Source organism: Trachymyrmex cornetzi, unplaced genomic scaffold, assembly GCF_001594075.2.
Source record: "Trachymyrmex cornetzi isolate Tcor2-1 unplaced genomic scaffold, Tcor1.1 scaffold732, whole genome shotgun sequence".
NCBI classification, from domain to species: Eukaryota; Metazoa; Arthropoda; class Insecta; order Hymenoptera; family Formicidae; genus Trachymyrmex; species Trachymyrmex cornetzi.
Window position 1 is genome coordinate 5,957 of NW_017300062.1, and position 334 is coordinate 6,290.

The following is a 334-nucleotide window of genomic DNA, read 5'->3' on the forward strand; positions in this document are numbered from 1 at the left end:
CAGCCGGCATCAGAGTTTGATTAGAGTTTGATTTTAGATTTGGTGTTGAATATATCGTAATTCGATATTGAAGCATCCCGTATCGATACTGTTAAATATCGGTAGCAAAAATATCGAAATATCGGACTGTAAAATATCGATATTCGAAATATCGCCCATCCCTAAACTAGAGTGTCTGTTTCTCGTGTGAAGACTCTGATTATGCTGGATTCACACTGCATCCGATTTTCGTCGTACGACGCTCTGCAACCAATCAGAAAACAGGATTCCGATGATATGGAGCAAAATCCATCGAAATCCTGTTTTCTGATTGGTTGCAGAGCGTGGTACGACG